At 42.8% G+C, this 13372-nt stretch overlaps 1 pseudogene; it reads left to right on the top strand.

The window, feature by feature from the left end:
• Positions 1 to 5486: 5486 nt before the first annotated feature.
• Positions 5487 to 6353, top strand: LOC102981130 (methylsterol monooxygenase 1-like; annotated as a pseudogene).
• The last annotated feature ends 7019 nt before the right edge of the window (positions 6354 to 13372 follow it).

A 13372-nucleotide genomic window follows, 5' to 3' on the forward strand; every position in this document is an offset into this window, starting at 1 on the left:
AGAAAATCAGAATAGAAATTATAAATTATTTTAATGAATAACAATGAGAACACAAAATATAAAAATCTTTGAAGTGTGACCAAACAAAAATTCAAAGGAAGAATTACAGATTTAAGTAACTTTATTAGAAAAACAAATAAAAGATTTAAAATAATGAAGAGGTCCCAGGGAAAGATAGCAGATGGAATATTCAAGTCTAATTTTGGTCCCACTGAGACGCCTATTAAAAATAGAGTTGGGCTTCCCTGGTGGCGCAGTGGTTGAGAGTCCGCCCGCCGATGCAGGGGACACGGGTTCGTGCCCCGGTCCAGGAGGATCCCACATGCCGCGGAGCGGCTGGGCCCGTGAGCCATGGCCGCTGAGCCTGCGCGTCCGGAGCCTGTGCTCTGCAACGGGAGAGGCCACGACAGTGAGAGGCCTGCGTACCGCAAAAAAAAAAAAAAAAAATAGAGTAAAGGGATTTTATTTTCACCTTTATATTTTGTAAAATTTCAAATCCCCAGAAAAGGCAGAAGAATGCTACAATAAACATCTCTATACGAACCATTTAGATTCACCAATTGTTATGATTTTGCCATATTTGCTTTATTTCTCTCTCTCTTTTTATACATATATACCCATTTTTTTTCTGAATCATTTGAAAATAAGTTACCAATATTATGACCCTTCACTCGTAAGCATGTATCTCTTAAGAATAAGGGCAATCTACAAGCTCAAATAAATAAATGTTTCTTCAAATACAGAATGTACATTTTTATACATACATGAGCATTTACTAAAATTTATCATCCACTTGGCTATAAGGAAAATCTTGAAAAATTCAATAAATTAGATATTTCATAGGCTATCATCTCTGCTCATCATTCAATAAAAATGAAGTAAATAGTTTTCAAAGTCACCAAAATATGCTAACTACATGGAAATTAAGTCTAAGAAACACACTGTCTGGGAACACTTGAATCAAAGGAAAGAAAAATGAAATTACAAATTATCTAGAAAACAAAGAAATGGAGAATTCTTCATTGGAAAACTTATGGGAGATAGAAAAAATTTCAAAGGAAATTTTTTAGCCTTAAGTAATTTCATCAATAAATGGAAGAACTTGATACTTTATATGATTCAGTTTAAGCATTGCTCAGATCCATAGCCACACCCTACACCGTACTCTTCTTCCCCACCTGTCACCCCCTTACTCTCTCTGTCCCCAGGCACTGCCTTGCTTCAAAGAACAGCTACCACCTTGAAAGACTGACTTGTATCTTCCCTCTTAGAGCAGAAATGAGGGCATCTTGTTCTTGTATGTGCTCCATAGGTTACAAGAGGGTGAAAGCAGATCTGAATGGTGCAAGGGGTAGAATTGCTAGCCTTAGGTTATGCACCACCACAGACCTCTGTGGTGTTCCCTCCTTAACCCCACTACTCACCAACCTCACCCCTAAATCATTTGCCTTGACTCCTAGATGGAGAGGCTCTACAGGGAACAGCAAGCTATTCCCTGGTCATTAAGCCAGGTCATGGCCTCTGCCATAGACCTCATTACAGACTGAGGAGGCCCACAGTAGCACAGACAGAAAGGGAGAGACAGACCACTATATGCAGTGGCCAGATTGGTCCAGGAGGCTCTGGCTTCCCCCAGAGGCCAGGTAATACTGCCTGGATGCATCAGGTTAATGCCCTGTGGGGCAGACTTTGAACCATAGGAGATGGGGGACAGGAAGGACCCAATGGATAAATTCTTCTCACCTTCTCCTCCTGAGGGATGCTCTAAGACAGAGGAGTTCATACAGCCTCTCTGAGGATGTACTGTGAGCCCAAGGAATTAGCCACACTGGTTACAAAACTGTGAGCCTCTCAGGAATGCAGCCTCTTACCTTTGCTCTCCTCCCTCCCTACCTCACTTTTTCCTTCAACCTGTTTTCTGTTGTTCCACAAACCCAGTGAAGTGTTAGCATGTAAACTTTCGACACAGGCTCTATTTTCTGGGGAACCCAGGCTAAGACAATAGTCTCCTTGAGAAATAGAAAAAGAACACGAAAATAAGCTGAAAAAAAAGCAGAAAGAGAGAAATCATTAAGATGGAAGATATTTTTTAAATAGTAAGAAAAAATAAATCCCAAATATCTTCTTGGAGGAAAACCATCCCAGTATACCAATCAGGGTTCTATAGTGAGTTCTATATTGCAAAAGAAGCAAGTTTTTTAAAGAGATATCGAGTAGCTCACAATGTCATTGTGAGGACTGAAAAGCCAGACTCAAGGTTAAGCAATGCCCCGAACCATACCCAGTTCTGCCCGATGAGGAAACTGCTGCTGCTGTCACCACCCCCCCAAAGCCAGGACCTTGACCTTGAAACCACTGTTGGGGCTGCACTGTCAAAGCTCATTGCCTGTGCCACCTGGACCCATGGAAATGGAAACTCCACGTAGAACCTGATTCCCCGTGTAGCTCACTTCCCATTCATTCCATGAAGGTCAAATACACACATCCTAATGGTCAGGGAGGCTGGGAATTTGAGTTCTGATGAATAATTTCTCCAAATATAAAAGGGCTATTCAAAAGATGATGGGGGGCTTCCCTGGTGGCGCAGTGGTTGAGAGTCCGCCTGCCGATGCAGGGGACACAGGTTTGTGCCCCGGTCCGGGAAGATCCCACATGCCGCGGAGTGGCTGGGCCCGTGAGCCATGGCCGCTGAGCCTGCGCGTCCGGAGCCTGTGCTCCGCAGCAAGAGAGGCCACAACAGTGAGCGGCCCACGTACCGCAAAAAAAAAAAAAAAAAGATGATGGGAAGTGATGAATCAGACAGATGTCTACTGTAAGCAATAAAATAGATACACCTCTCAGGAGGCAGATAAAAGATAAGTGAAAGAGAACAAAAATGTTTAAAAACTAGTTCTGGCATGACCGGTGATCTGGAATAGTGCTGTGCAATGGGAATATAATGTAAGCTGTGTATGTAATTAAAATTTTTCTCTGAGCCACATTAAAAAGTAAAAAAGAGGGCTCCCTGGTGGCGCAGTGGTTGCGCGTCCGCCTGCCGATGCAGGGGAACCGGGTTCGCGCCCCGGTCCGGGAAGATCCCATATGCCGCGGAGTGGCTGGGCCCGTGAGCCATGGCCGCTGAGCCTGCGCGTCTGGAGCCTGTGCTCCGCAAAGGGAGAGGCCACAACAGTGAGAGGCCCGTGTACCACAAAAACAAAAACAAAAACAAAAACAAAAAACAAAAAAAAAGTAAAAAAGAAATATATGAAGTTAATTTTAATACTTTATGTAATCCAATATATCCAAACTATTATGATTTCAACATGTAATCAATATAAAAGTTATTAAAGAGACATTTTTCATTCTTTTTTCTTATATCAAGTCTTGGAAATCCAGTGTATATTTTAATATACACTTACAGCCCATTTCAATTCAGACCAGTCACATTTCAAATAACGTAATCGTCACACGCAGCTAGTGGAGAGTACAGTGGATAGTGTAGAGATTGAAGAAATAAAATCAGAACCCTATTTCACATCATTTAAACAAAATAAATTCCAAACGAGTTAAAGACAAATCTAAAAAAATCAAACCATTAAAATCTTAGAACACCTGTAACACTATACCTACTTAGCCCTCAATCAGATCTTGTGACCCATCTGCAATGCAGATGGCAGATAAAGGGTTAATATCTATACATACAATGAGCATCTGCAAATTAGTAACAGCATGAAACTGGCTAGACACTATCACTAGACTATTCCTAGAAGAACAAATCCAAATGGTGAATAAACCTAAAAAGACGTTCAACTTCCCTAGGAGTCAGGGAAATGCAAATTAAATAACAATGAGATATCACTTTACTCACATCACACTAACAAATCAATCGGGAGCATGATAACACCTACTACAAGCTGGGAAGGGACTCTCTTCACCACATTCCAGTAGCCATGACCTTGTTGGAGAGCAATCTGGCAATGTATATCAAAATAAAACAACTCCACAAATTCTTTGACCCAGCAATCTCATGCCCGGAAATCCATCCCATTGAAATAAAAGCACCAGAATATATGTGGCTGTGGTTATTCACATCAACAATGAGCATGATTGCAATAAAACCCTAAAAACAAAGTGTATACTCAGAAGAATAGTTGAACACTTTGTGGTACATTTATATCATGACATGTCGCACAGCCATTAAAAAAGAATTTCTTAAACCTCTATCTAGTGACCTGAGGGAACTTTTATCTTTCATCTCTGCAAGATGCAGAGAAATGTACTATAAACTGTGGTTCTATTTCTGTAAGAGATACGGACAGAAATCTACATAGGTATATACATTTGCACCTGAGTTTATGAGCATGAAAAAATATAGAAGAATATAATCCATCTGCTAGCAAGGCTACCTGGGAGGAGGAAAAGCAGATGGTACAGATGGAGAGAAAAACAGGAAGGGAGGAAAGAAAATATGAGAATAGGAGAAAAGTGAGAAGGAGGGTTAAAAGGAAAAAACTATTATTTCAAATAAGGACAATTTTTGTAAAAGTTATTACGTGTGTGTGAAAAGGGAAAACATATCTCTATATAAATCTATTCTATACATCTTGTTAATCATGGTAACACCTTACTTGATTTTTTTGACAACTCGTTCTGTGGATTTCTAACAGGTAAGTTAAAGTTTCTCACAAAACTGTGGATTTGTTGTTTTTTCTTGTAATTCTATCAGGTTTAGTATTATATATCTCAATTCTATGTTACTAGGCACATATAAGCACGAAGACTAAACCTATTGGTAGATTAAATATTTCATCAATATCTATTTTTGTCCTTTCAAATCATACTGATTATTTTTGCCTTGAAATCCATTTTGCCTAATACTAAAATTGATGCTTTCCCTTTGCTGGCATTTGCCTGGAATACCTTTTTCCATCTCAATATTTTCAGTTTTTCTATATTGCCCTGTTTTTGCTGTCTCTTATAAAACATCACACAGTTTGACTTTTTAAACTCAATTCAAGAGTCTTTGTCTTCTAACAGTGAATGTAATAGATTTACATTTATTACGGTTATTGATATATTTGCACATGTTCTACCAATTCACCATGGATTTTCTATTGCATATGCTGTTTTCATGCTTCTCTTTCACCCCTGCTTTTTGGTTAGTTGATAGCATTTTGTTTGTCCTCAATTAATTTTTCTTCTGATGACTTGGAAAATATATATTCTGTTCCTATTATCTTTATATCTTTGACACACATAGTTAAGCATATTCTTAATCAACATCTAGAGTCAATTAACATCTGTATCTTCCCACTAAATAAAATGAGAATCTTAGCATGCTTTTACTTTTCTCTCCTACCTCCTTCCCAGATTTCATACCTCTCAACCCCATGTTATCATCTTAGCTTTTAGTTAATTATTATAAGTAAAGATATTTATTTAGACTTAAAAATAAACCTTTCCCAGCGGCGTGCAGAATTATAAGGCTGTCTGCAGAGATTTGAAAAATGGCAACAAATGAAAGTATCAGCATCTTTAGTTCAGCCTCCTTGGCTGTGGATTCACTTTTACCTGAGAATCCTCTGCAGGAACCATTTAAAAATGCTTGGAAATATATGTTGAATAATTATACAAAGTTCCAGATGGCAACATGGGGATCCCTCATAGCTCATGAGGTCCTTTATTTCTTGTTCTACCTGCGTTTTTGTTTCAATTTCTACCTTACATGAAAAAGTACAAAATTCAAAAGGATAAACCAGAAACGTGGGGAAATCAATGGAAATGTTTTAAAGTACTTCTCTTTAATCACTTTTGTATCCAGCTTCCTTTGATTTGTGGAACCTATTATTTTACAGAGTATTTCAATACTCCTTATGATTGGGAAACAAGGCCAAGATGGTACATGCTTTTGGCAAGATGGGTTGGCTGTGCAGTGATTGAAGATACCTGGCGCTACTTCCTGCACAGGCTCTTGCACCACAAAACAATATAGAAGCATATTCATAAAATTCATCATGAGTTTCAGGCTCCATTTTGGAATGGAAGCTGTATATGCACATCCTCTGGAAACCCTAATTCTTGGAACTGGATTTTTTCATTGGAATCATGCTTTTATGTGATCATGTTATTCTTCTTTGGGCCTGGGTGACCATTCGTTTGATAGAAATTGTTGATGCCCACAGGTTATGACATTCCTCTCAACCCTTTAAATCTCATTCCTTTCTATCGCCGTTTCTTGGCCTCAGGATCTCCACCACATGAACTTCATTGGAAACTATGTTTCGACATTTACATGGTGGGATAGACTTTTTGGAACAGACTCTCAGTTTACTGCCTACAATGAGAAGATGAAGGTTGAGAAAAAGACTGAATAAACGTCTCACATAAACCTTCCTGAAGATACACATTTCCTGAATTGAAGCTAGTAGCTAACATTGCCTCTGGGGAGCGGAAATAAACACGTCTTGGTTGCTAAGTGATAAAAAGAACATTAACAACTTTTAATTATCTTCCTAATGGGAACTTTTATATGTTTAAGTACAGTTTCCCTGAGGAAGCTTTAAAGGCCACGTTGCTAACCTCACAGAAAGGATTTAAGTAATGGAAGGAGTATTAATGTAGGTCTTTTCCCCAAGTTGTAGTATAGGCCTGAAGCTGAAATTGGTCTTCAAACCTTTTATTTTATTTTCTTTTTAAAATTTATGTTTATTAATTTATTTTTGGCTGCATTGGGTCTTTGTTGCTGAGCAAGCGGGCTTTCTGTAGTTGCAGTGAGCGGAGGCTACTCTTCGTTGTGGTGCGCGGGTTTCTCCCTGCGGTGGCTTCTCTCTGTTTCGGAGCACGGGCTCTAGGCGCGCGGGTTTCAGTAGTTGTAACACACGGGCTCAGTAGCTGTGGCTCGCGGACTCTAGAGCGCAGGCTCAGTAGTTGTGGCGCACGGGCTTAGTTGCTCCGTGGCGTGTGGGATCTTCCCGGACCAGAGCTCGAACCCGTGTCCCCTGCACTGGCAGGCGGATTCTTAACCACTGTGCCACCAGGGAAGCCCCCTTCAAACCTTTTAAATATATAGTGGCCATTTCAAGAACTCTTAGTAGTATTGAACTGTAAACGCTTTTTTGGAATTTGCTTAGAGATCAAATGCCGTGGGTTGAACCACACCAATCTGTATAGTGTGAGTGCGTGCTGACTCTAAAATAGCCAGCACCGGGAATTTCTACTCTTATCTGGAGCTGACCAGTTTGGGGTGATTCTCTTTCTTTGAGAAGTCCTTTTCGATTACAATGTACTACTCTTATCTATAAATTAAGGCATTTCTGAATTGATGAAAGACTATTTTAGTCTAAAGGTTTTCAGGTTACTTGAATTTTTTTAAAATTGAGCTTTATTTCTGCTATTTACCCTTTCTTTTTTGTATATCAAGTTTTCATTACACTTAAAGCTGTATCTTGAAACTCTGTGTACTGACTTGCTGTATTTGCACTTGGAGCTATTGAAATAAACGTGGTTTCGTTTGAAAAAAAAAAAAAAGAAGAAGAAGAAGAGGTGAAGACAGGGCGGGCACACCGGCAGGGGCCGGGGAGATGTGAGAGCACAGAGTGTCCTCTTAGTCACCCACTAGGCTCAGCAGGAGGCCTTGCTCATCCGATGAGCTCACCTTGGGCCTCAGGCTATGAAGGATCACCAGCAGCAGCCCCGTCCTCCCCCGATCTGGCCAGGGCCCCCTTCTCCAGGCCAGGCCCTGGACAGATGATCCAGCAGCTTTGGCCATAGCTGCTCTGGCCAGGGATAAGGCACAGGCACTGATGTCCCTAGGAGTAGCCACACTCCTCCCCTCCCCGCAGCTGGGCAGGCCCAAGGGTCGCAGTGCTGATCCCCCAGCCTGTCTGTGACTGGATACAGGTGGCTGATTTTCTTCCCAGATTTAACCCTGAGGTATAAAAATCACCAAATCATGTCCCAAAGCCAAGTACAAATTATCTGGTCCAGAGGAGTCACATGACTTAGCCCTGGTCAGAGTGATGCAGACTCTGTCTGTCATGAGGGAGGAAGGGGTGGGAAAGGAAAAGGGTGTTCTAATAGGAAGCATGTGCACTCCTGCAATGCGGCCCACCCAGTGTACTCCCCAGAGAGCAGAGTAGAGGAGATGCCAAGGTCCCAGCCCTGGGTCCCAGGAGAACAGGTATCCCTGAGGCCACAGGACCCAGTGCGGTGGAAATGGGGCTGCAGTAACCACCCCGCATTGCCTCCACATGTCTCTGTGCGGGTTGAGGGAGGGCCCCGGAAGGCAACGACCTGAGTCTCAGTCTGGACTATTTTAGTCTAAAGGTTTTCAGGTTACTTGAATTTTTTTAAACACTGGGCTTTATTTCTGCTACTTACCCTTTCCTTTTTGTGCATCAAGTTTTCATTATACTTAAAGCTGTATCTTGAAACTTTGTGTACTTACTGACTTGCTGTATTTGCACTTGGAGCTATTGAAACACATGATTTTGTTTGATTAAATAAATAAATAAACAAATAAACCTTTCTGGTTTCCTTGCTTACCTGTGCTTCTTCTATCACACATTTTCTTCCTGAATTCATTTTCTCTTTGTTGGAGTATATCTTCTACACCAGTGGGTTCTCAGCCAGAGGCTACCCTGCACCCCTTCCCAATGTAGGGGTGTTTTGTATTGTCACAGTGACTGAGGAGGAATGCTACTGGCGTTTAGTGGACGGCAGTGAAAGACGCTAAGCAACCTGCAGTGTGTGGATGCGTCTTACACGATGAACAATTGTTCCACCCAAAATGCCAGCAGGACCCTGTCGAGAAATGCTGTTCTGTATTGACTGTGAGTTGCAAAGTTTTTTATTCTGCTTGTGTCTTAAAATGTCTTTATGATGCCCTTACGTTTGCGTGATAGCTTGGTTGGGTAAAGAATCCTAAATTCACAAGGATTTAGCCAGAGAAATTTGGAGATATCATTCTGTTTTTTTCCTGCTTACAAAGTTGCAAATGAGAAGACTGATTATTGTATTCTCATTCCACCCTAGATAATTTTATTTCACTTCCTTTTTATCCTTGGTGTCCTGAAATTTCATCACGATGTAATTAGATGTAGGCCTTTGACAGTCTTCTTATAAATTACAGGACATAATTCCTGTGAACTGTAGAGGACCTAAACTAGGTCCTCTCAGTATAAGAGCCCATGTATTTCAGTTTCAAGAAAATGGCTTGAATTATTGCCTTGCTTCAGGAATTCTCTCCTTCGTTTTCTTCTCTCATCCTGTAACTCACGTTAAGCAAACAGTGAACTTGTGCATCTGTTTCTTAATACTTTGTTCATACTTCCCATGTATGTCTTCTTTTGCACTGCATTTTGGGAGACTTCCTTAGCTTGATCTCCTGGTTCACTAACTAACTCTTCAAACTATTTTGCCCTTCAGCCCATCTATTGAAATTTTTATTTTTAAAAGAATTATTAGCTTTATTTTAAAAAGAAAAAATTTTTTCATTTACAAAACTTTGGGGTGCTTTTTTAAAAAATTGATGTGATAAGCTCTTTCATGTGACCAAGCTTTTCATGATACTTTTCCTATAGTCTGGTTCTATTTGCTTTCTTATCTCTGTTTCATCACCTATTAACCAGGAATAATAATACCTACCACTCTATTTCATTGTGATGATTAGAGTTAACATAACACGATGCCTGGTATGTAGTGAGCTAAATACCTATTGGATGAATATACAAAGCAGAATAATAAATGTAAAATACCTGGCACATATATAGTAGGCTCTTGTTAAATGGAAGCATGTTACCATTATTATTATTATCCCTGTTATTGGTATTTGCGGAGACAGTGGCATTCAAGGATTTTACATTCTTGGTTTCAACCAGGTGAGAACACCGCCACCTCTCCCACACCCAGATCCACGACACGGACTGCGTTGTAACTTGGCTGAGGCACGAACTTGAACTACAAATTGGCAGGCTGGTGAGTGGGTGTGGGAATCTGCCCAGCATCTGTCTCCCAAAACGGCTTTTTATGTTTTTATTTAATATATGAAGCCAGTTAACCCTCACCACCACCCTGAAAGGCAGATGTCATTATCCCCGTTTTATAGGACGATAAACCTGAAGAAATTACAAGCTCTATTCCCAAGGCAGTGGTTTAGGCATCTGGGCTCGGCAGTCAGACAGATGGAGTTCTTTCTGACTCAAGAAATGGATGCCCTGAACCTCGGTTTCTTCCGTAGAGTGGGCCTTACAGGGCCTCTGGCGTCAGATCCCTTGGAATGCCACTTGTCACACATCATTCGATGCCAGCACAAAGGCCACTTCCGAAGGTTAGAACCATTCGGGCTGAACTCTCGCCACATTCTACCACTTCCTCTGTTCCTTCATTCACTGGAGGCATCACACTTTGCTGGGAATCAGCTAACTTGTGGGTGCACCTGTGCCCACCACGGAGTGGGGACAACTGGAGAGAAACAGGAGGTGACGTCCCCAAATCTTAGAAGTAGGGCTGTGCTCTGGTCAGTAAATGATAAGACAAACCAAAACACAGGCTAGAAACAGAGATATAGAATGTCACCTATTCAGTTATCAAGCTATTGTCTCTCGGCTGAAACCCCCCTTTCCACACGCTGCTCTGTGGTGCTGGCGCTGGGATTCTGAGAACTGCACTGCGGCTTTGCCAGCAGCCCCCTTCTAGTCTCTGCTAAGGGGAAGGAGCTGCAAGCCTGGAAGAGGAATAGGACCTGCTCTTGCCCATTTTTTAAAAAATTTATTTTATTTATTTTTGGCTGCGTTGGGTCTTCGTTGCTGCGCGCGGGCTTTCTCTAGTTGTGGAGAGTGGTGGCTACTCTTGCTGCAGAGCACGGGCTCTAGGCATGCGGGCTTCAGTAGTTGTGGCTCGCGGGCTCTAGAACGCAGGCTCAGTAGTTGTGGTGCACGGGCTTAGTTGCTCCGCGGCATGTGGGATCTTCCCGGACCAGGGCTTGAACCCGTGTCCCCTGCATCGGCAGGCGGATTCCTAACCACTGTGCCACCAGGGGAGCCCTCCCATTTTCTTTCGTGGGATTCCTGTGAGCATCACTCCAGCATCACTCATTGACCTTGGCAGTGGCCATTTCTTCCTGTAACACCAGTTGAATCCAGTTTGCAGGTTTTTAAACACTTACAGAAGGCTTCTTCTGCCCCTGCAGACACCAGCACCTGCTGTGCAGCACCCTGTCGTCAAAGGTCTGCATCCCACACTCATAGCCCCTCCTCTGAGCTCAGACACCAGCACAAGCTGGCCAGGAACCCCTCCTCAGAGGTTTCCGAAACCACGTCTAAGCTTTAATAACGCCAATGTCTTTCCTTTGTTCCTTGAGCCTCAGAGGTGGTAGATGCTTCCTGCAGTCACTGCCTCTGTGAGAACTTTGAGTTCTTTTGATCCTTTTTTAGTTATCTACTTAACAACTTTATACCAAGTTAACAATGCTTTATATTGATTGATCTCTTTTAAATAACTGGTGTGGTTCCTAACTCCTGACTCGATAGACCCTGACTCATACATAGCCTGGAAGGGGTGGACCATCCCCCAGGCCAAGATGTGACCATACACCTAAATGAAGACATAAAATCTCCAGTGGAAGTGGGTGAACTTCAAAAGAGGATTGGTCAGCCATTGAAGACTGGACCAGCAAGGGCCAGCGGCACAAACCCCAGCAGGACATCCTCAGCAGTGACAAGAGGACAAACCATCGTCATCTGTAGCCTGGATGACTGTAAAGAGCTCTGTTGGAGGATGAGACCACCACTCAGTATGGCAACCAGCTAGATTTAGTGCTTCCTTACGTACAGGAGCCCATGGCTGCTCAGCATAGTCTCATGAGCAAAGCAAACGGTTAACCTTACATAGGTTTGGGGAAGAGTTTGCTTCGGGATTACGTTGGTTCCAAAAGCGGGAGTGGGGTGATGCCAGCCTTAGAAGCATGTTCATTTCAGTGAATCCACTGCAGATTGGCTGGTTTTCAAAGCACAGACTGTCACTGATTGGTTGGTTTCAGAGGCAGGATCAGTGACATGAGTTGCCCTTGACCTGTTAGACAGGTTTAAGACCAGTTCTGTTGTTTATTTATTACTAGGACTATAGAAAAATCAGTCTTTTCCTAGGAGTGCACAGGCTTTTTAATATTCACATCCCATTTGTTCCTCCCGCTTCCATCTTTGAATCCTACCAGCCATTCTCAACACAATCTGATCACAGCACCCAGGAGATCTTCGTGCAAAACTCAGATCGTGTCATTCCCCGGCTTCCAACCCTCTCATGGATTCCTGTTGCACGTAGAACAAAACTGAAACTCTCCACAGCAGAGCTGACAAGACCTGCATTAGCTGGCTTCTCTCTGCCCTTCTCTTCACTTTGTTTGATCTAACGACCCAGTTCAAGTCAGGATCTCTCCTACCTCCAGGTCTTCCCACATTGCTGACCCTTCTGCCTGGAACACGCTCCCCTTCACCCTTCACCTGGAAAACTCCTATTCATCCATCAAGTCTCAACATAATCATCACCTCCTCAGAGAGGACCTCCATGACTGTCCAGTCCTCCTGCTTTAGTTGCTGAAATGTGGGGAAATGAGCCTAATCATTCTCCTATAACATTTATCCCTGTTTATAATAACACATTTTTAAATTAAGTAATTAATTTAGCTAGTTATTTGCTTGTTTATTTGCTGTCTATCTCCCCTGCAGGGCTATGAATGCTCTGAGGGCAGAGACCGCGTTTGTTTTGCTCACCACTATACAACCAGTGGCTGGCGTACACCAAGCACTCAGCAAATATTTGTGGAAAGAACAGATAAACTCTCAAGTAGGGGAGTCTTCCTACAATAAACAGGAGCCCCTCCACATGGTCTCCTCCCCCAGCCAGACCTCCACGGCCAGGCCCTCTAGCAAGATTAATTTTCTGGCCATGGCATGTGGGATCTTAGCTCCCCGACCAGGGATCAAACCTGCGACCTCTGTAGTGGAAGCGTGGAGTCTTAACCACTGGACCTCTAGGGAAGTCCCAAGAGTGGGTCTTCATTTCTACTACCGTGGCCACCTCAGCTTCTCAAGAAACAGGCACCTGCTCCAGACAAACCAGGCCAGTTCAATAACACTCATAGGGCTTCCCTGGTGGCGCAGTGGTTGCGCGTCTGCCTGCCAATGCAGGAGAACCGGGTTCGCACACCGGTCTGGGAGGATCCCACATGCCGCGGAGCGGCTGGGCCCGTGGGCCATGGCCGCTGGGCCTGCGCGTCCGGAGCCTGTGCTCCGCAGCGGGAGAGGCCACAGAGGTGTGAGGCCCGCGTACCACAAAAAAAAAAATAAATAAATAAAAAAAAATAACACTCATGGAGGTGTTTAGGGAGCAAAGGAAG

The sequence above is a fragment of the Physeter macrocephalus genome, chromosome 14 (genome assembly GCF_002837175.3).
Source record: "Physeter macrocephalus isolate SW-GA chromosome 14, ASM283717v5, whole genome shotgun sequence".
Lineage (NCBI taxonomy): Eukaryota > Metazoa > Chordata > Mammalia > Artiodactyla > Physeteridae > Physeter > Physeter macrocephalus.